Source organism: Nipponia nippon, unplaced genomic scaffold (assembly GCF_047370975.1).
Source record: "Nipponia nippon isolate SJK-2023a ecotype South Korea unplaced genomic scaffold, ASM4737097v1 scaffold_10, whole genome shotgun sequence".
In the NCBI taxonomy this organism is placed as follows: domain Eukaryota; kingdom Metazoa; phylum Chordata; class Aves; order Pelecaniformes; family Threskiornithidae; genus Nipponia; species Nipponia nippon.
Window position 1 is genome coordinate 8899959 of NW_028262291.1, and position 23365 is coordinate 8923323.

The following is a 23365-nucleotide window of genomic DNA, read 5'->3' on the forward strand; positions in this document are numbered from 1 at the left end:
ACTGTTGTGTTGGAGAGGGCACCAACACTGCCCTGGCCATGCTTTGGAACATGTTGGGTTTCTTTTTGAAAAAAAGATGCCTCTGTCTCTGCCTTCAGGAAAAGATCTCTAGCACCAGGTAAACAGTCCAAATACTACAGTACATACCTATTGGCTTGCTTAAACACTGCTCCATGCTCAGTCTGCTGGGGTTTTGTGCATTTCCCAGCAAAGGCAGGGCATGGACAGGTAGACCAGAGCCCCTCCACCTCCACACCAGCAGGACACGGGCCAACAGCGATCTCAGTATGACAGAGCTGCATTAGCCCAGTACTGACAGGCTCAGGCTTTGAGGAGGGCTTATTGGTTTGGACACAGCAATGTGTTACTATGGCTTTATGGCTTCTGGATCAGAGCTGGCCCCAGTTCCATCTGGGACACAGAGAGACTCTCCCCCTAGAGAAGCCTTATATACCAAGCAGGGCTGTGAAAATGTCTCACTGGCTATCACAGAGCCAAACCCTTCGGAGGATGTGCACTTCAGCTTCTCCATGTCATCTTTTCCTGACTACCCAGTATTTTCAGAGGAGCTGAAAATTGTGCCTATTCATTTATTACAGTTGGGACACCATTTTGTAGTGAAGTATGAAGCAGCATTATTAAAAGATGTATTTTGGGATGTTCAGTCTATTGTTTTTAAGCATCCTCTGGAGATGCAGAAACATGGCTAGAAAAATAACTTTGATGTGCTGCCCCTTTTCAACACTGGAGTTTTGCCTTGCATGTTAATGTGTATGTTTTCATGCCTCAGCTACACTAACTGTACTCCTTTCCTGTTTCTATTTATTTTGGAAGCAATATATGTTTACTAAATCAGTCGAAAAGTGTTAATGATCAGTTCACAGAATACTAATGTGGATTCGAATTACTTTCACATGAATCAAGACAAATTGAAAAATACTATTTGATCATAAACTGCTTCAAATCCATGTCACAAGAATTCTAGTATCTTGAAATAAAGATTCCTTTTTTTCATTTTATTAATATCACATTAGATATTTACATTGATCAAGAAGGTGTGGGGACAAGAACATGTGGATCATCTCTGGTTCATATAACAGAGAAGAATGAAATAAACCCTCTCTGTGTGTGTATGTGTGGCAAGGAGGGAGGATATCAAAACCAGTTGCACCACAAGCAATGTCTCTTCCATGTGCCTGAAAAGGAAAAAGGAGACACGTAAGAGGAAGCAAAAGAGTAGTGACATGGGTACAGCCAGCCCTGACTCGTAGCATATTATTCAGCCCTGAGCAATACATGTGAAACCTGAAGACTGGTAACCTACGTGGACACTGGGTCAAAATGTTTCTAACAGAAATTTTTACTGCTCCCCAGAAAATTCATTGAAATTGAAGCATACTCCAAAGATGAACCAATTTCAACAACACTTCAGCTTGATCCTGTGTTTCAACACAAGCTGTGTTTCAAACAAACAAAGCTGTGTTTCAGAACTGCTTTTCAAGCATGTCTTATATTCTAAAGGCAGGAACTTCCCAACTATGAAATTCCTATAGGTTTTAGTAGGGGAGAGTATCTCGATTTAGTGACCGCCACTGGGGACAGGCAGACAACTCAGACATTATAGTACGCATGCCGTTTGGGAGCAGTGTGCTAGCTAAGAGCGTATGCCATACCCACTGGCCATACCTACATATAGGTGACAAGGAACACACAACCTCTAGCAAACCAGGCTTCAGTCATTCTGCTGCTCACAGAAAGCCATTTTTTTTCCATCTGTTAAAATCTGTCCTTTCCAGGCTCCCAGATGTTTTAAATTAACCTCTTAGTGCTTTATCATACAGAAATACATGTATGCTACACTAGCAAAACACTTCTTACATGGATGCATTGTGATAATACAAATGATGACTTTGCTGGGCAAGTCAAACTAGCATCACTGAGCAAATCAATATTGGAGGGTAAAAGCAGTTTTGCTAGGAAAACTGAGCTTCGACCGGGGTACTCGCTAGATCCCAGTGCAGTGAAGCTGTGCAGGCAGAGCAGCCTGTTGTGCAGACCAGTACTGGACACAATGTCCTCTACTTTCTCCTTTCTCCCTGTAGAAAGCAGAGAGCTTACAGTAATAACGCTAATCATTATATCTGCCTCGTAAGCTGACCCCTGAGGAGCTAGTGGATACTAAGAACTTCTCTCTTTCTTCACCTTTTCTTACCCATGAAGGAATAAGTGCAGGCACACATTTCCTTAACCATAATTGTCCTGAATTGTAGTTTAGGAATGCAAGCCAGGCTGTAAAGCAGGGTTCGCCTCCTCCACTACCGTTTTGCAGAGTCCAGGTAGAACATTCAGCTGTTCCTTTACTGTTTTATTTTATTTTTTATACAAAAATGTAATCTATCATGCATATTTTATGCATGACAATTAAGACTCATCTAGGAAACTATCAGAAGGAATAGGCTCTCCAACCTGCTCTATTTCATTCAAGACAATTTTATCTAACCAATTTTTAACAAATTTAAAACATTGCCCATATCTACTCTAGCTATGAGGCACTGGTAATCAAGTCAAGCACCATTGACTATGAGAATAGTGAACTGTAGAAAATGACTTCTCAGCATTATGTAGTGTCACAGCACAATTTAAATAACACGTTCATTATTCAAGGTCTCATAATTCGTACATATAGAAATAGATACAGGGAGTGGAAAGAGGCTTTCAAGCTTTCAACAGTTAAATAAATAAGTGACCTGTATCATTACAAGTGTACTGCACATTCTTTAAATATCTGATAGGTTGTTGGGAAGTCCTTCCAAAATTAAGTCCAATAATACAAAGTGCTAATTTAGGATGAGAGGTGCACATACAGTAGTGACGGCTATTACATATTGACACTGCTTTGAAATGAATGAACAGAAGGTCTGAGAGAAACTGTGCTTTCTGAGCAGGAATCTCAGACATTATTATTATGCTGATGTACAAAAGGGGTCTTACAACCGTGATTACAGAAATCTAATATTAAAGTCATGCTCTTTTCTATAATTTGAGTGGATTCAGTATTTGTTCCTGTGCAAGGTGGAATTTATTGCAGAGGTGGTTGTCTTGATTTTCATATGCATTTAGAAGATTTCAAAGTGAAATTGTTGCAATCACATTCTATCTGACATTTCTTGTAGGAGCATAGTTGAAAAAGAGTATTCTACAATTATTTTTATAGTACTCAAACCCAGTCTCATATAATTTCCTGTAACTCAATAATATCATATTATATTAGATGCATGTGAGTTACAAAATATAAATACGACATGACTGCTTATCTATAGATAAAATGTATAGATATAATAATCTGAGCTGTTTATAACTAATTTTTAAGGAAATTTACCAATTTAATATTTGCTTGTGTATTTTGTAAAAGGCCAATAAATCTGGCAAAAACTATTTAAGAAAGACAAACCAAATGACAAAATGACAAAGAAAAACACAAAAGAAAAAGACAACCCAAATTTTATCCATCAATTGTTGCTAAAGCAAAAGAATCTCAGAAGTCTTTCCTGCACCGGATACTTGCCCGCTTGGGACATGTTATCTGTCTCTGACGAATTTAAATTGTGAGCGAGAGATGAATTTATGCCATGCTATTAAGTATCTCAACAGAAAACATTTTTCCTTCTTCTTTGAGAAGAAAGTCTGTCTCTCTAGATGGAGCCAGGGCAGACAGCTTTATTCTCCTCCTTACTGAGGAACAGATGAGAAACACTGTCCTCTTCTGCCTGACACTGGAGCAAGTCTTTCAGAGGCCTGGTGTTTCTGGGGCATTTATGAGCTTATTATTCACTCGCTGTTGACCTCACAAAGCTGCCTTCCCAAAGAAAGACACAATTTCCCTCACCTCAGGACACACAGGGCGGTCCACGTCCTCCTCTTTCTGGGTAGTCCTGTCCAGACACCCATTTACCACTGGGGCAGGGATTGAAAATATTCTTGAAGCCTTGTAAATCTTCACTTTGCCATTTGCCATCTTCATGGATACTCCAAGCTCTCCCCTTCATCTCTCAATCCCAGGCATGAATATACAGCCTGCCTACATCACTCCCTGTTTTCAACAAATCCTTACTCCTACTGCCTCGTCCAGTCTATACAGTAGGCAGCCAGCTGTGCCTGATGTGATCATAATCCCTTCTGAATCTCTCCAATGCTCTCTCCTAACTTCCGTCCTGTCTTCTATTCCGCCATATCACATAGAATTGGCTCTATAATTTTGCCTTGGCCTTGTTATCACACCAGGCCCTATATCGAAAGCATCCTCTCTTTCTTAATACTTCTCAATGTTACCAAGCTGGTGAAGCTTTAATCCATTCTTTAGGCATTTCTACCATTTGTTCATGGCAAACCCCCATGTAGAATTTCTTTTCCATGTCGATTACTTCTCCATACACAATCCTTCCTGAATCCTTGTTCATGACTAAGGGGGAGATATTTCATATTTACCAAGGGATAACAGCACATACAAACTGTCACTGGTGATCTGTAAGCCCCTACTCCAGCAGGTCTTGCAGTATCTTGTTTATGCAGCCATGTCTTACTGCAGCATCTCAAAACAGGCTGGGTCTATCCTGCCAATCATAGATATATGCTCCATAGTACGTCCTGCATCCTCCCCTGGGTACCCCTGCTGCAATTCTGCTGCACAGTCAGATGCTGTGCACCTTCCTCTGTACACCCTGATTTCCTCTGGTAGAAAAAATGGCTCTGTGTGCAGGGAGGATGCTACTACAGATTCCACAAAGACCCACAGCCTGGATGGTGAGGAGATCATGATTACAGTCACGCTGTAGGAAACACTTTCCCTATAGGGCACCAGCAATCTTTGTACCTTAGCGCTGATGTAAAGTGGCTTTACTGAGGTCAGCTGAACTGCATGAAGTTGCAGTGGATTTGGCTTCATGTTATCTGACTATTAAAAAAGATCACCAGGCCACATCATTCATTCAGTGAGCATACCCTATGTTCCTATGCCTCCTCTGCTGTCTGTGTTGCTCTTTTGGAGAGCTAGCTATGTACATGGACGTCCCTGTAGGTCAGACCAAAATCCATCCTTGCCCTGTATCCTATCTTTGGGCTATTAGCAGGAGGTTCTTAGAGGACAAGAATAAGAAACAGGACAAATCAGAAATCCCTGTGCATACTCACTCAGCTTCCAGCAATCAGCTGCTTAGAGGACTTTCTGAACTAGGGCTTGCCACAGTACCATCATGTTAATAGTCCCCCATGGACCTATCGTCAGTAATATATCTTATTTTTTTGAACTCATAACATCCTGTGGAATGAGTTGCACAAAATAATTATGCCCTGCATGACAAAAGTTTGCTTTAAATTCCCTGTGTGATTATAACATTGGAACCCCCTTAGGTCCTGTATTGTCAGAAACAATGCATTAGTCACTCCCTAATCACTTTCTCCATGACACTCATTACTGTGCACATCTCTTGTCTTTTTCCCGTTAGTGGATCCTCTGAAGGGTCTAGATTATTTACTCTCTCCCTGTTATCTTTCCCTGTACCTTTCCTAGTTCTGTCCCTTTGAAACACAGCAATCAACCAACTACAAGATTCAAGATGAGGACACATTAGAAATGTGCACGGCAGAGATTTTAATGGTCTGATCTGACTGGTCTTTCTTGTGACTAAGTTGTATTTAGTGAGTTTGGCCAGCACCAGGACAAAAATAAAAATAACAATTAAAATAGTATTGGCTAACACTGGTTTCTCAAGGAACAATGTGAAACAAAAAATAAAATAAATAGGTGGAATAAAAAATAATCACAAGATGATTTCCAAAACGAAACAGTCAGTTCTTTTCCCCAATATCTAGTGAAAGCTTCTTTGCTCTGGGAGGAAATTCTCGAAGAAGTTTACCACTTCAGGGGAATGAAAAATAAAGGGAAATGCAGAGTTGACTCTCGAGGTCTCTGTGATACAGCAGACAATTGCATCTGCTCTGCTATTGACCCCTTGAACAGGGTTTCAGAAAATCCATGCATTTAAGAAACACTACATGACAGGTTATTACTTGCTAGAACTGTCACTTATCTCTGGCTGCAAGTGACTCAGCTGAACAAATATCGTCTCATACATTATCGTGTATCTGTTAGCAACAAGATTGCTTTTCTTATGCATGGTCAGCACAACACTTTTTCTCTTCCGAAGGCAAAAAACTAGGGTACATTTAGGCTGAAGAGCTCAGTACCTTAATAAGACACTTCTAGAGGCAGCTGCACCTCTGGGTGCTCTCAGAGCACCTATATCAGGAGTTGGACTTCTCAGCATTGCTTGCTGGCAAACTCTTGCCATTCCTCTCTAATTCACAGCAGAATTGAGGCACCTCTTCACTAGGACAAAGCAGTTCGCAGTCACAGTTAGCTAACGGGAGGCAAAATCCTAGCAAGGATGTGACAGTCTGCAACTGGTTCAGTCCCTTCACAAGCCGAGTCTCATGCAGCCTACGTGACCATTACAAACTGCCTTGTCCTCATTACAGTTTTCTCTTACTTACTCTTTTTCCCTAGTGAAACAAAACTTTCTCATTTAAAAAATGGCTTTTATACAGCAGTCAGTAACTGATTTAACAGCCAGTAATTGAGGCCACTTCAGTGGGATCTGGAATTGCCTTCTTCAAACCACCTTTAAGAATTAGTACCCTTAATGACCTATAGAGTTAAGCAACCAGGCTCTTGTCTGGTGCACAGACCCTGTGCAGGTGACAGAGATCCAGACAAGCTGTCAATAATTATGCAAGAACATACTCCCACGTATCATGCCAAGTCTTCTCTGTTATCATTAAGAAAACATTAAACAGGTTAAGCAGGCATCTCTTGTTCTGCTGGCTTTACTAATCTAAAAGTTCGTATATCAATTGATAGGTAGCTATCACAAATTCCATGAAATATGTGTGTGGAAATAACTTCTTTCCTTATGCTTCTGAATAGAGATGGAAAAATGGAGTCTGCTGTTACTTATTTGTTACTGAATAAGTGTTTCAAATTTCTTCTCAAGCAATAAAGAACTTGCATCTAACCCCAATGAACGTCCACCCCACTGCAGATGCAAATCCCAAGCACTGCCATTTCCTAAGGGCAAACCCTCCTCTGCCACAACTGCAAACCTTCTGGCTGGACTCCAGGGCCCTCCTGCCATCAGGGCCACCTCAAATTCATGTTATGGGTACAAGCTGAGAACTAAGACTCTTTGTCTGTAGAAAGCATCCAGCCAAAGCCTTTTGACCCACACACACTCTTTCCTTCTTTCTTGCTCTCACCTTTAAAATTGAGCATAGTTGTTTTTGCAGTAGAAGTGATGCTGATTCGAAAGATCAGTACTCAGGCCAGCGGGAAGACATGAATGTATATCACTAGTACAAGACTAGCAAACCAGATTAGCAAGCCAAGACTGGCAAGCCAGTTTCTTGATGGGACAAAGACTAGCTCATACCGCCTGTTCTGCGGCCCAAGATACTAAGTTCAAATGGTAACATTTACACTTACACTGCCCAGATATAACCAGACATGGTGTGAAGTACAGAATCATGGAGTCATAGAATCATTTAGGTTGGAAAAGACCTTTAAGCTCATCGAGTCCAACCGTTAACCTAACACTGCCAAGTCCCACTAAACCATGTCCCTAAGCGCCACATCTACACATCTTTGAAACACCTCCAGGGATGGGGACTCAACCACTTCCCTGGGCAGCCTGTTCCAGTGCTTGACAACCCTTTCGGTGAAGAAATTTTTCCTAATATCCAAGCTAAACCTCCCCTGGGGCAACTTGAGGCCATTTTCTCTCATCCTATCACTTGTTACTTGGGAAAAGAGACCAACACAGAAGATGAAGTTTCTTCTCTGGTGGGAATTTTTAAGAGACATTTATGGGATCCATTCACAGGGTATGGCCATGGGAGAAGGCAAAGAAAGACTGTGTAAACCAATCTGGATGCTGGCTTGTGGCTTGGGACACGCAGTGATGCAGGGAAGGAGGAGAACAAGATTCTGGTAACCATCTAAATTTAGGTGATCTGGGAGAAGGTTTAAATACAATCTCCAGAGTAGATGGTGTGAAAAGGTGGGGAAAGCAGCTTTTCATCTAGACAAAATGAAGGAGCTACAGACAGAGAAATTCACAAAGTGTGGAAGAACCATTTAGATTAGGAGCTGGGGCTAAGGGGACCCTTTGGAGAAGTTACCACAGGTTGTGATCAAAAAAATGCTGAAAAATGAGAGCATAATGCCTAGTCAGTATATGGGAAGCTTATTTTTTTTAAACAAGTCTGACTTAATTTTTTTATTTGTCAAAAAATTTGATTGTCAAAAATAATTGCATTTGAATTTTGAATTAATATTTTTTGAAAGTTTTTGCATTACATTCTGTTAAAAAACAACACTACTCAAAATGTATAATGCAGTAAAACATTAAAAACTGACAAAAGCACTGTTATTGGTTATCATATATTAATATGGGTGCATCTAGTAGTATTTCCAGTGTTTCTATTACTTTTTTTAAAACCCCTTTTGACTACATTCAGAACAGGAATTGATGGAAATATATTTACCTATCCAGGAGAGAAAATACTTCAAATATTTTAAAGTGGCTACTTTAAAGGTATGCAAAGAAAAAAATTGGTCAAATAACTGTTGGAAGGATAAGGACTGGTTAGTTATAATGTGCTATTTGAATCAGCTTGTAAAACAAAGCAATATTTTTAAAAAGGTCTTAATATAGGCAGACACAAAGTCAGATATGTCAAAAGAGAGAATGTAGGTCACACTAACAACACAGTATACCATATTCTGAAATGCAGTGACACTGAAAAGGACTTCAGAAAATCAATTTACCATGAATTCCCTATGCAATCTATGGGCTAAGGTTAATGCAATACTTGCATGATTATGCAGGAGACGATGATATTACAGGTATGTATCACTGATGGGACCAGCATTGCTATGTCCAGTTCTGGTATCCAATTTTCAAATAATGATGATTCTGGAATATTGCAAGGGAATCAAGAATGAGTCACTAAATTATTTGAAATTGTGGAAGCCTTACCTGTGCATAACAAACTGCAGACAGCCACCCCAAAAAAGGCAGAGATAACTCATCACAGTGCCAGGGAAGCGCTGGGAAGGGATGGTCCTGACAGCAGTACACTTTCAACTAGGGAGGAAAGCTGCAAAAGTAATTAATGATTAGAAAGAGAAGGTAGACAAATGCCGGTTGGAAAAATATGTGTCTGTTCTTTTAATGAGTAAAGTAAGTATTAGGTTAAAATTAACTGCTTGAGAGCAGTGGATATAATAAGCTGATGTCTTTTCAGCAGAAATGAGTGCCTTTACAAAAGATACACTGCAGCTCATCTGGGACTTGGGGGCTGAAATCACATGGCTGGCATGATGCAAGAAATAACAAACACTAGATGTTCTTAATAACCATAAAGCCACAAAATCATAATACAGTCAGTAGAATATGGGTATTTTGACACAAAGAGGAAGCAGAAGTCAAGGAAAAATAAATGTTTATGTTTACATGATAAGCTGTTTACCAGTTAGCTTTCAAAACAGAAGAACCCACATCAGCCGAAACCGACACAAAAGTACACACGCTACTGCCTTAAAAAATGCAGGACAGAAATTAGGTTCGTGAAAAAATTTCACAAGCAAGCAGTCAAAATAAAAGAAAAAGTAATTCTTTCATACATGCATGCATACAGAGGCACATACCCAAGAAGCAGGAGGAATGAAGGAGGAACAAATGAGCATTTAAGGATGATGTGTTCAAAGATCCCAAATATTTTATTTACACCTGTATTCATAAAAGGGTTCTATAATGTCATTTCAGCACATCTATTCTCCCATGTAAGAAAAATAAATCAATATTAAGGACTGTTTTCAAGGTGGAAGGTGCTGCAACATTGGCGTTTGGGAGCAACAGATCTCCAAAACTGGCTCGTGTGCATGCAAATATTTCAAGTAAGTGTCGGAGGAACTAATTAAAAAACCCTACATCCTTGCTCATTACCATCAGCTGCTGGAGAGCTGGAAGCTGCTGTGTGAGTACTAGCTTTAAAAAACACGTTGAAAATTGCAGCCTACTAAACCTTACTCTACCACCAGGAAAACAAAACTCTTAAAGTACGAAAACAACCAGATTATTGTTATATAAAAGAGAAAATAGTGCACATTTTTTTAAAAGAAAATTGCCTCAAGTACAAGCATATCTGATTAATCTACTGCTCTTTCTAAAAACAGCTGATAGCCTTCATCACAAAAAGTGACAAAGGGAACAAAATCAACTTGGGAACTAAAAATCACCAAAGAAGAGGAAGCAGAAAAGGCTTTCAATCGCTTTGACAATGAGGTGACTCAAAGAACTGTGTTAGGTACAGCGTTGTTTAATATGTTAGCAAACAGGAGAAGGGGCTTCAAAAGCCAGCTGATAACATTGGAATTTGATACAATTATTGAGACTTGGCTAATATTATGAGAATATTATGAACCACTTCAGAAGGACCTAATAAACTAACTAAATAGGCAGAGAGATGGCAAATGAAGGTCACGGGAGAGAGACGCATGTGAATGCGTATTAGAAAGAATTACTCCCACGCATCTGTGCTAAAAGGCCTGCACTGACACCGGCTTCGACCACATACAAAACCGTATTTGTGGGCACTGCTATTGACACTGCTGGAAGAGCTCCGGTAGGGAAGGGAAATACTTGTCTGGATCAGGCCCTACGCTGAATTTGTGACCGTTGTGGGGGGAGGTGGAACGGAGCAAACTGTGGGCAGCTGGCCGAAAATCTGCCCATCTGCAAGAACAGGCAAAGAAATAAAGCAAAACAAAACATGTTCCTTCTGCTCCACCATAAACAACTCGACCACGAAAAGAAAGACTAGGTACAGACTAAACTAGGAAATAGTGAGGCCATTACAATTTCATTTTGTAAAGGAGTGATTTGGCCTTTCTGCTCAGCACAGCCCAAGGAATTGCAGAAATGAAATGGGTCCCAGAAGAGGCCACAGAAATGATTAGCTCGCTGAGGGGAGAGCAGAGAGGAGGCTCACCCCCGGTGACACGTCCGTCCGCTCCCCGCAAGAGCCAAGCTGGCATCAGGAGACCCTGGTAAGAAGCGGTAGCGAATTACCCCTGGGGAATGACCCAGGTGAATAACGCCGGGGACCCAGGGGAGGGTCGGACGAGAACCGTGGTGGAGTCACGTTTCCCGCAGCACGCTGTCAGCCCCTGCAGAGAGGGCTAACCCCGGGGAGGCTGCCAGCCGTCCCCACCCCACAGCCGGCATCCACTGCGGGGGACCACAGCTCAGGAGGCCCCGCCGGCACAGGAGCCTCCATCCCACACAAGAAGGACCTGCCGGCACAAGAGATTTGGAAGCTTTCTTCAGGATAAGGGCCAAATGCCTTAAGCACCCCAGTAAATGCCGCCAAGCTCCAGAGGTGCTGGAATAATATCAGCTTAATTTATGTGAAAATGAGGGGTTCATGTGGGCTTGGACGTCTGACTACGTAGCAAGTTTTAAGACTAAACAAAAAGGGACTATCTTCATAATGGAAAAAAATAACGTTTTATTATAACCAAGTTTCTGAAGATATTAGTGACAAAACACAAATTGTTCAGTGTTTTCTGTTATAGCAAGCAGATATAGAACAGAATAAGAAAATACCTGGATGTTTTACATTATGCTTTTATGTATTGTGCATTGAGCTTGCCTAAGAGCTAAACAGCATTTGATTTGTGCCTAACAATAAATAGAAAAAGGATTGGCAATTAGGAATGTGGGGCATCTATTTTTAACAAAATGTTTTTAAACTTTTGGCTAACTACGAGAGAAAGGCAGTGCCATCTGTTGGGGAAAACCAGCCGGTTCAGGAAACCGCAGCGGGCACGTCGCTGCTTTGCCTTTGGTAGAACAAAAGCCCGCTTAGACCCAGTACGTGACAAGCCTGGTTTGATGCAGGATAAACTTTTTCTGGGGAATAGAAAGGAGAAGTAAAACAATCTGGATGGATTTAAAACCGAACCGTGTTAACCAGCAGCTATTAGATGTATTTAATACCTTTGCGCTTTTTCCCAGCAGCAGGTTCAGATTTGCGGAGGCCAGACGCGGGGCGCAGGCTGGAGCGAGGAGGGCAGGAGAAGCCGCGGTGGGGTAAATCCACGCGAATTCAGCTACTGTTGCAGAAACAGAAATTTTCCTTCCTTGACATTTCATGAGTCAGCACTTCTGATGTCAAGACTTTACACTCAAATTGAAACAAGCAGCGGTCCTGGGTGGGAGGAAGATAAATCTGAGCTCCACAAAGAGATAAGCTGGCAAGCTTAGGTGATCTGTCAATAATTGGGGCTTGTGTAATTTTTACTCAGCATTTGCAGACTGCTAGTGATTTCGCTTTAAATATGCAGCAGTCGAACGGTTGTAGCCAAATGCAGGTTTTGATAGTTGCACTGAATTCGAAAGCCAATGTATTTAACATTTAAATACACTGCATGCACCTTATGAATTATTTACTTACACCAACCTTTCTGGAGATGTACGTATATTCTCACACCCACACAGGCATAGCAGCACAAACACACCTATGGATATCAGCTGAGTCTTTTAGCTAATCATGCTTTTCTGTAGCTATTTAGCATGTTACATTTACAGGTCAGGGTAGGGCAGTGGATATCAAATATGGACATTTTTTTTGCCCAGTGAGAGACTGACACATCGGCTAGAATCACATTGATGGTTATTCAACAGAACTGCAGAAGCCGCTATTTTTGCTCCATTCCCACAGCAGCAATAAAACAGTAGCACAAAACAGAAAGTGACACACCAGATACATTGAACAGCAGCTGCCCTTAAAATCCCAGCAGCCCCCATGGACTGATTTGCCATTCGCAAACGGCTAGTTTTTGGTTTTTTTTTTTCTTTTTTGGACTGAGGGGGTGCAATTAAAGAAGAGGAGGGGAAAAATGGGATCATACTAGCAGTAAGAGCAAAGAGTAAACAATGAGACCAAAAATACATTTCCTCAGTTGAATAATCGTGCTGTGAGATGCGTGGAGAGGAATGCATCAGTAAGGTGTTTTCTTTAAGAGAAGATTATCAGGAATAGCAAGTGGACAGCCTCATGCTTCACTGTCCAGTCCTTGCCTGATGGGTAAAAAATTCATTTTTTAGTCAATATCAAAGCAAGCAGTTGTGTATAAAAGCCACGTAAATGGTGAAAGCATACATCAAACTAAGCCCGGAAAACTTATTTTTAAGGTGTTCCATGCTGCCCTGTTTTAAGTATTGCACATCATAAGATATGAAATGAAAAAAGCACTTCTCTGGTGCCAAAGGGGAGAGGGACTTGAAAGAACCATTCACAGAGGTACCATTTCACTTGTAAGAAGTGCACTCTGATTTTTTTTCCAGCTGAACTCTGTAAGCGTGTAAAGTCCAAGCAAACAGCATATTAATCTTTGATGAAGCAAACCTAAAATTGTATAGGCTTGGATTGCAATCATAATTATATTGTATTCAAATACAATTCCATTCTGAATAAATGCACTTAAAGTATTCTGTAGAACAATATTCCATGGGGAGACTGAACTAAACAGGACTTTCAAACTCAAGATGATATACAGGCCAGCCAGAACTAGACTTGGAGCTAAAAATATTCAATGACCCTATCACTGCATAGCTTGTGATAGTAGTCTTTTTTTTCCTAGCATATGTTCACAGATATGTCATCATCATCTGTTGTCAGACTAGTGGCAAATAAAGACTTGCAAATTTTCCTAGATTTTTCACATCTCTACTTGTTCCAGCAGCAACATTGCCTGCTTGCCTGTTATTCACCATGTCTGGCATGTTCTAGGAATTCTCAGTCATGGTAAGATCTTGTGCCCTCAATATTTGTTTGCTTGTTTTATTAAAATAGATGTATAGCAATTTCTTTTATTTTTTCCTCTTTCTTATTATCCGTATTACGTTTATTTCTTCTGATTTAGGTAGGACAGGAATCCCTTTCTATATCCTGCACACACCCTCAACAGTTTAAGACTCAAGTCATCCTTTTATTTAATATCAACAAACAAAAAAGCCATATTTGATATTGGATGAATATGTAACTATCAGCACAGCAAAGCTCGGCTAAAAGGCATGTCCCCAGTACTTCTAGCCTGGGGATCTGGAAACACTTCCCAGCTCCTGTGACTGTTCTGCCTGCATGTCAGGATCAGTCCCAAGTCTTAATCATTTCTCATACTCTGATTTTCACTGGGAGAAGGTCAAGGCGTACAGGTTAGGAACATGCCACAGCGTGCTGTAATAGGTCTGGATGATCTGAACAGTAAGACACTGGGACTACAGGGTACAGCCATAGAGTGTGATATGGATTTTGCTATTTACAGCACGGGAATGTTGTTTTTTGCCCCAAACTCAGGAATTTGCAGTACAGAAAATTGATTTCTGAAGTGTGAGAGCAAGTGAGTATTAACTAGCATTAGTGGCTGGTATCCACTGCTACAATTCTTTCATCACACCCAATGAGCCAGAGTTTTGCTCAAAATTTATTATTCTATTTAGTCAGGCCCAGATCAGCAAGCAAGGTAAATACGTGCAGAACTTCACATCTCAGTGGGATGACCCAAGTGAGTAAAGACAGAATTGTATTTTAAAAAGTGTATTGTCAACGCTCACAATAGGTCAAACTCATCCACCAGGTAAATTCCACGTACCTTAGGGATGCTATACCAAACATGCAGATTTTAAGGCTGTGAGTTAGTTTCCCTGATGCTGATGGGAATTTTAACCTCAGTCAAGGCAGTGTCTGGGCCTGAAGGAGCCTGAAGGCCAATAATCACTAGCAGGTGATGAGTGTCTGTGCTGAATACTCCCATTTAAAATCCTGCCAGGCATCTATTTGCCTCTTCAGCTCCTTAGTTACTTTTGTGTATCTGGCCTTTGTTATTTGGAGAGTCTTTGGTTTATTCTTCTTTCTATAGTCTTTTGTCTTCGAAGGATTGATTTATTGCTATCTGATATGAGCTACATAATCCAGCAAAATTGCCTTGTCTCAACAGCAGAACTCTGCTCAAGATTTATGTTTCATCGATCCTTCCAAGGAAAGTACTTGCTTTTTCTTCTTTACGATTTTAAATATTTGCCTATTCAGAAGTAAAATCCTCTTTTAGGAAAGGAAATTAACCTCAAATCTGAATCACTTTAAACTCTGAGATAGCTCAATTTAGGACTTGCATTACATAACATAAAACCATACACATGTTCCCTGCCACCCATGTTCCCCTGTGCATTTTTCCTATTGCACTCGGATTGTTCCTACCCCTCACTCCAGCTCTTCCTCAGAACTTCCTTACCTTCTGCCTGGACTTCTCTTTCTTTTTTGTTGTTTCAGCTTGTTTGAAACACTGTGGCCAACACAGTTTTAATTGATCTAACCCTGTCATTCACTCCTTTTTGAATCTCTGTGATTCTTTTTCTTCCACTGCCTGGAATGAGGGTTTTACCTTCAGCCCATGCATAACTGTCTCCTCGATTGCTTAATCTCTTACCCATCATCTTCCACTCATCCTTGGTCCCTTTCTTTACTTCCCTTCCAAATGTGGATTCTGTGTTAAAATCCTCATGAAAGCAAATGTTGTGAAAGCTCCTGTAACAGCAGATTGTTTCTGATGTAATGATGAATGCCGCAGTTTAACTTAAATAGCTATTTCACTTATCAGTAAATGGCTCTATTAGAACATCACAAACAGAGTTCTGCAATGCACCTTCTCTGGCACCTTGCAGGGTGCACCTTGCCATCAAAGGCAACGCAGCAAGGGGAAGCCCTGAGAACAGCAGCTTTATGCCCACCTGTGAGTCCTCCAGTTGTGGAATTGCATGAACAATTCTGTAGCTCAGAGAGCTGCAAGGCAGGGAACTCCAACCAACGACTTATCACCTCCTTCCAAAATTGCACAGTGCCTAAACTGACCCTCTGTTACCCCTGTTTGGAGCCCTCAGTCTGCTGGAGAGCTGTAACCCCCTTCACAGCACCATTGCACCAAGGAGGGACAGCAAGAACAGAACATGGTCCTCTAGACCTGAACATTCAGTGAATGGATGGGGCTGTGAAGAGGGGAAAGGGGACATGGCCTGGGTTTTTCTTCTGCAGAAGTCCTGGTCCCAGCTGTTGGGTCTGGAAGTATTTTGCTCTGGAAGACAGTCACATTGGTCCTTTAAGAATTCAAAGTAGTCTTCAACATCCTCTGCTTCGTGGATGCACTCATAAGCAAATACTTAAAGGCCAAACACGCAGTTTTTACACCAATAAAACTCACATTCAAAGTGAGAATGTTGTGGAAATTAAAAGCCTCTGAAAAATCAGGTGACCTTTACATGGACCCCTTGCCTCACCTATATAGCTACACTTTTTTTGCCTCAGCTACTTTTCTTCAAAGGTGTCAGAAGTTCTGCAGCCTCTATGTACTTCAGCAGAAGGCACTGATGCTTGATGTCTTTTAACGATCAACCCATTAAGTTCGATGCCATTGACCTCTGCAGCAGTGCTTACTATGCACAAAATATGATAATATTAAACATTTTAAAGAGTTTTTTTATGTTTCATTTCAAACCAAGTATTTCTGATTAAGACAGTCAGTTCAATTCCTATCACAGTTTGCATCTAAACCTTTTTAAGGTTTATAATAATCTTCTATATCTAAAAAAAGAGTGATGACTAACATTAGGTGTGCAAGCAGATAGTTTTAACGCCAGAACACAATCAAGGGTGGCCAGGTAGGCTTTGCTGTTCTCAACTAAGCTACGTATGAGATTTCTGATGTGATCATTCACATTTATGATGACTGTCAATCCAACATCTGCTTTTACCATATTGGACTGTGAATATTTCAGATCAACAACTGAAATCCAGATGTGTTTGTGTCATGAACTCTATGCACTCTACTTGAAATGATTTGTCTTTATAAACAGAATTAAGGATGCACTCATGCTTGCAATGGTATCCTGAAATGTTCCTCATGCATAGCAGAGCTTTTGTGGGAGAATCCAGCCACCTGGGTCCAAATTCCCTAACACCCTGGGCAAGAGGCATGTGCAGACAGGATTCTCTCCCTTCTCAGTGCAACAGCTGGAAGTACAAGACAAGCCATCATCACATTCTACGCCATTATTACCCCCACTTGTAATTTATTTCTCTTGCACTAAAACCCCCAAACTTTCAGTAAACAGTCTCCCCTCTAAGGATAGCATAACACTTTATATATGGTCACAAAAGCAACAAAAGCCATACATATTTTTTCCCGTGTCTCGCCACACAGCTGGATAATTTTAAAAAGAAAACAATTTATACAAGCAGTACATTTGAGACCTGCCATGTTTTATCAATTACCTTAACGCTTTGCCCCTTTTTTACTATTCAAGTTGAGGATTTCTGCCCTGGTCACTGGCTTCCCCTTCCCCTACATGAGGGAAGCCCCATGTAGAGGGATTGGAGGGCTGAGAGCTGCAGGAGAGCTGGAGGGATGATGACCTGTAGGGAGCATGGAGCACATCCCATAACCTGGAGGTACAGCTATGAGAATTTTTCAGACTGACTTTACGAGGACCATAGGGTTAGCCTAAATACTAAACATGGGGAATTTTGCATATATCTAATGCTTTAACATCCCCCCTAAAAATAGTGCAATATTTCTAATTACAACACAGAAAAGTTGTTGTTAAGGCTTAACTCATATCAGAACTTCTTAAGACCAGTTACGAGCTTTTTTCTTTGTTTTCTCCTTCCACCAAGCCTGGGTACTAACTGGTGCTATAGATTGAGTTCATGTGCACACACGCGAGAGCCACACATCCAGCTGCCCACTTGCACATGGTATCAAATATGGACGCCCAGACACTGGCACCCAGCTCTTACCAAAATCCTCAACTTCCAAGAGAAAATAGATGTTCACAGATTCAACCAGCTCCACTGGAGTTTTGCTGCTTTCAAAGGAGTACAGAGGACTGCTCCTTTCTCTGTGTGCGGTAAAACATTCAGAGTTGCTCTGCATCTACCATTAGCGTGGTCCAATGTGGCTCTCAAACTCCCTGCGACACCGTGGGGAAGCACAGCAGTGTGCACAGCTACACGGCGTCTCTGCCCCAGTCACCAGGGCAGCTGCGCACAGCCCTGCTCAAGGCTGCAGGTAAAAGTGTACCCGGAGGACAGAGAATGGACTCACTCTTACTGGAGCTAAACTTCAGAACTATACCACAGAGCTTAAAAACATGGCACTGAGTAGGGTAAAAAGATGGGAAAGAGATAGAGGGAAGTGCTCACCACAGCCAGGGGACCTACTTTTACCAGTCTGGGTCACAAATGCAGTTTATTTTCCTAATTTCTGCTCATTAACACATTTATTGGATCATCCAGTTCAGATGTGTGTAACCTCAGAAGCATGTTCCTTGTTTGTTAAAAGTACATGGCACTTCCCATATTCTGAGGAGAATTTATATTTTTAGACAAAAGCCTAAGTAAAGGTGCTTTTAAGAAAACAGCTACAACCAATCAGGAGTATTCGGACAAAAAAAAATAATTCACTGGAATATACTGATTCATGGAACCCTGCCCTTTCTTTTCTTTTTTTCAGTAGAAAGGTCAGAGAAATATTTTTCAGAACTCTAACAGACTATTTGGAAAAAAAAAAGCTATAGAGAATAAAGATATTACTGTATTCACCCGAGACACAGGAGACCCAGATTCAACTTGGAGCTTTACCTGATTTGATTTTGGCCTCAGCACATCCCAGCTGAATGCCCTGACCGACTGCATGCATCTCAGCCTCTGGTACTGGCCCAGGGAATTTATAGAACCTTGAAATTAAAAATGTTCCTTGGATACTCATCAAGGAGGCAGGACAATGGCAGGAGTAGGACCCAAATCTGCACAAATAATGGGAAAGAAAAAACAGGTACAAGAATAAATTTGCCCAAATGAAAGGAAAAAAAAATTATTTTACAAACATCAGTCAGAAAATGCTCTAAAACAGTAAGATGCCTAGTTCCTCTACTTTAAAAGCAGGAAAAATAGAATTTCTTCCATCAGCACTGAAATCCTCATTTACAGTGATAAATATGCTTTGGCCATCCTCTTGAAAACAAAATATAAGGATCATCAAATTCTAATACCCCTACGTCTGAGGAAAACTCCCAGTGACTTTATTAAGAGTTTTGTCTTGATGAATAGAGATTTTAGAGTTCAGGAGGTGGCCCTGAAATTTCAGGGTCAGATCTCTTTAGTAGCACAACTGAACACAAAACAACCCAGCTCAAAGGAATCACCCAGGACTCTGAAATTCTTCTCCTCCCCCTAAGGCATCATGCAGCAATGTACAAGTTGCAAATGTGATGTGCTATTTGCCTTCTATTTGCCAAGATTTGGATTCCTTTTCTGATCCGGACTATTGTGCTATCACACTGAATGCCAGTGCAGTCTCAGAAAATGCCATAAGATGCTACAAGTCCATGGGTTCTCAGATTCTGCATTTCCCACGCTGCTTAGATTTACTTGTCACTATTTTCCTGCTTGATAACTGCAGGGATGAGAATATTAGGAGTGGCAGTCTAATCAGTGACCACTCTGGGCATTCAACCTGTCAGAGCTGAAAACTCATGAATGAGCTGCAGTGGGTCAGTGATACGCTAGCACATCAACCAGAGCAGGAGGTTCCTCTACAACAGGGCTCTTCTTTATCACATACTCAAGAGAGAAATGGAAGCCATAAAATAAAATTAAAAAAAAACCAAGCCAAAACCAAGCAAGGATCAAAAATCACACAACACAGATCTAAGTCGCTTTTCAGCTTGATGGAAATATAACAAAAATTTACTTGTCCTTTAGACACAATATCAGGTAGATATTGAACTAAAGACGACTTTTTTTTTTTTTTGCAGAGTCATATCAAAGATCTGACACTTTCTCATGTAGTAGATCCAAATATGAGACATGCACAAATTCTTATAAATCTCATCAATAGCTATTTAACTATATATATATATATATATATATATATATATATATAAACATAAACAAAACCCACAAGTACAAGTAAATGAATTCAAATGTTCACATTGCTCAATTAAAGCTCAGCCAGAGATGGGCCTGGGCAGCTATGGCCCCAGTTCAACAAACCACTTAAGCGTACGCTTAAAACAAGCTCTGGATCAATTCCCAGCGAGGATTAATGCATATTCGTAAATGCTTCGCTCCTTTGGAGATCACAGAATGGAAAAGCCTTAAAAAGTAAAAGCACAATTCTGGTTGCTTGTTTTTAAATTAGCTTAAGCCAAACTGAATATTCTAGACTCAGCAAAGTCTCCAAAGACAAATGTTTATTTTCATTCTATAGCACCTTGTGCAATGAATTACAATTTGAGAATGTAGCACAGGGCGGCCAGAGGGAAAGATGACGACAGTAGGTGGAGGTTAATGCAGAAGGACTGTCTGAGCTTTCCAAGTACATTATAATAGAAAGCACATGAATAGGATGGCTAAGCCGGTAAATAATGATAAATCAATCTACTGCTATTTCTGTGGCTCTGCAAGATGCACATGTCCTGACACTCTTGTTTATGTATTAAATTGAGAATGTGAATTGATACAAAGTGAAATGTTTCCTTTCCCTCAAGCTCCTTTTGTGCCTAGATGGACTGATGTTCACACTCCACTTTTTTCCTTTGGTTAACCAAAGAAATAAATTCTTGATTAGATCCACATTATTCATGTTTCGCAGAGAATTTTTTGCCTACACATACAAGTCCTGCTGGGGTAAGCCAGCAGAGACCTATTGACTTAGTGTCGTAGCAAATTACATGGCCCTATAGTCAGATGAAATATTAACTCAAGGGACTGATAGTTTCACTGGATCAAAGACCGACTAATGAGAAACAGAATACTGGTTTTCAAAGAGGGTTTAAAAAGTTAGAACAAAACACAGATCACTTAATATACTGCAAAAGTTGCAGTAACTTCCTGACAGTTTGCTTGCCTACAAACCTCTTAGCCCTGATTTATTAATATTGGATGCTGTGCCAAGTTCTTGTCATAAAGGATAGATGCTGTGTGCCCACGCTCTGCTTGGAACTGCATAAACATGATCATCAACTAGATTTGACATCATAATCAAAACAATGAAAATAAGTTAAAGGTGGCAGGCAATATCTGAGAAACTGTATTAAGAAGCTGTGTCTACATTAAGAAAAATAAAATTTGTCTCCACTGATGGAGGGAAGGACCTATTTTTTAATGGAATTCAGGTGCTTAAAGAAGCAGATGGGTGCACAGTGGGATTTTTAGAAGCTCTTAGATGGCAACTCCCACTGAAATCGCTGTGTATTAGGCAGCTAGGTACTTTGGAAAATTCACATTACCTGCATCTTTAGGCACCTAAATACCTTTAAATATTTGGCCCAAAGACAGCTTACTGTAACGTCATAGGAAACAGAATAGTCCCTGCTCAAGGGAAAACAGTTTATTGTATGGTCAATTAATTTTCAAGCAAGAGAAATCCATATAAGCAATTTGTAAGAGAAATAAGGCCAGAACTCCTGAGCTATGACTTCTGAATGGTATTTTGTAATTGAAAGAAGAGATACGGCGCACAAAGAAATCTTGGGCGGTTTTTGGCAAGATTATAACAGAGGTGATACGGGTACAGATTAGGTGCTCATCTTAAACTGGAGTGCATCTGGAATGCATGGGCCTTAATCCCACCGAAGAGTAAAAGATAAATGTGGTACCTCTGTGTTTGTGAAGGAAGTCAGGGCTGGTAAGCGCGAGGGCTACGGGAGGGACACGCACCCTGCAGAGAAGGCAGGCAAATGGACATAGGCGTCATTTGTCTCTTTGGTCGAGGAGAAAGACATCAGCAGTCACAGCTTCTGTCCCGAGGAAGCTCAGGAATTCTGAACGTGAACCCATAAGATTTTTAGGAACGTTTATGTCGACCACTGTAACGGGAAGGGGGCACTCCAGGTGCCATGGAGGTGAGATACTGCACCCAAATTGGCTCACTACCATTTAGTTTTCTAATTCCACTGGTCCAAGTGCAAACTGAAGAGGCCTAAGAAAGCAAATCCCACAGAAATCCTTTGACACCTACCTCAGCAGTGGGAGCCACAAGTAAAGAAGGCCATCTACAGCCTGGCTTGTGTCCAGGCTTTGCCCCATTAGCCTGAAGCCCAGGAAATCAAACAAGTTTCTTGGCTTACCTTTTACAGAGGAGGAAAATAACAGTTATGGTTTTACACTGTGCCACCTTTCAGTGGCAGAAGAGGATTTCTCCTGCATCACCAATCTGTGTATCCCATCCAAGTCACTTCATTTAATGTGAAAAAAACAAGCAGTGACAGAACAGGGCCCTTAGAGTAAGGCTCCCAGCATAAAGCAGCCACAAGAATTTAACAAGTGGGATTTACTTAACTGGTCACTAAGTGTTAGCATTGCTTTAAAGACATATGGCTGAAAGTGTTTCTCTGGCCATAAAGAAACAGAACTGAGAGAGCAGAGAAAATGCCTGGCAAGCAAACTCTCTCCCTTTTGTTTAATAGCTCTCTTCAGACTTGTAAGCCTAGAAAAAGCTTCATTAAAGTTAATGGACAAATCTTCCAGGAAAAAAAAATTAGAGTACTTAAATGTTACTGGTTTTGGTCTGAGCATGCAAAATTTCTCTTCCTTGCTGGGTTCGCCCCAAGATAGCAATCTTCAGGCAGAATTACATAAATATTGACAGCTTTCAGGCTGGCTTTGTATCTCAGACCTGATGAGTGACTGGCAGAGTTCACGGGCCAGGTTCACAAGCCTTGTAAGTGGGCACGGCTTCACTGAAGTCAGTGGGAGACCTGCACACATTACAGGAACCTTCCAAAAATAGAACAGAGCTGTGTCCATTTGTACCAGAAATGACTGCAAATTACTGCCAGCAACATTACAGAGAACATTTTTCACCCTGTAGACTTCAGGCAAACAGTTCCTGAAGATACCATACAAAAATACCCCCCCACAAGTCACTTCCTTAGCTACTGCCATGGCACCCTTTCCCTTAACATTTAAACCCTCTCTTCTACACCAAAGCCAATTGCAATTCGCCTTGCTACACCTCCAGTGTGCCACTATGCTTACTTTTCAGTTGGTGACTCAGGCACAGATTATGACCTTCACTGGGTCCCAGTGAGTCAATGGGGAGAAAGAAAGTTGAATATAATCCCTTATATAATGGACTTAACACTCAGTCTTTACCCACAACAAGCATTTCACAGAAGAAATGCTTTAA

General features: G+C 40.9%; 1 long non-coding RNA gene across 8 annotated transcripts in view; it reads right to left on the reverse strand.

Moving 5' to 3' along the window:
• Positions 1-1073: 1073 nt before the first annotated feature.
• The window catches only part of LOC148057055 (uncharacterized), a 121764-nt gene continuing 99472 nt past the window's right edge, over positions 1074-23365 (reverse strand). For all 8 annotated transcript variants that reach the window (XR_015701313.1, XR_015701308.1, XR_015701315.1 and 5 more), the window contains 4 exons: positions 18814-18977; positions 12117-12327; positions 9093-9213; positions 1074-1196 (listed from right to left, as the gene is read on the reverse strand). This is a non-coding gene — a long non-coding RNA (uncharacterized LOC148057055). The remainder of the gene's footprint in view (positions 1197-9092; positions 9214-12116; positions 12328-18813; positions 18978-23365) is intronic.